We start from the raw sequence: 659 nt of genomic DNA on the forward strand, positions 1-659 counted from the left end.
TTCTTTCAATAATAACTTTAACAAGTCATCTTCCATTCCCCCACTAAAATCTTCAGATGGCAATATTACAAATGACCCACGTGGGAAAGCAGATATCTTTGTTAGTACCTTTGCAAGAAACTCTACCATAGATGATACCAGCCAGAATGTCTCAGTACTGGAACTTGATTCTCCCGAAATTGACCCACTTAAAATACAGACAAGATTCGTAAAATCCATCCTAGACAATTTACCTACCAACAAAGCTCCAGGCCCAGATGAAATTCCGCCAATTGTTTTGAAAAAGTGTTCCCCTGAACTTGCCTCTGTCCTAGCCAAATTATTCAGACTATGCATACATACTTCTTTATTCCCAAATTCATGGAAAGAAGCCAATATCCACCCAGTTCCGAAGAAAGGAAGTTCGTCTGACCCCTCCAATTACAGACCAATAGCTGTCACATCTTCTCTTGGTAAGGTATTTGAAACTTTAATTAATAAGCATATTGTTAAACATCTTGAATCCAACAACTTAATTAGTGATAGACAATACGGTTTTTGCCACGAAAGATCCACCATTGACATACTCAATCTCTTAACTCATACCATCCATCAATCAATTGATCTTTTTGGAGAAACTCATGCAATAGCTCTTGATATCTCTAAAGCTTTCGACAGAG

Source organism: Coenobita brevimanus, chromosome 81, assembly GCF_032717465.1.
Source record: "Coenobita brevimanus isolate Jiangsu-jjx chromosome 81, ASM3271746v2, whole genome shotgun sequence".
NCBI classification, from domain to species: domain Eukaryota; kingdom Metazoa; phylum Arthropoda; class Malacostraca; order Decapoda; family Coenobitidae; genus Coenobita; species Coenobita brevimanus.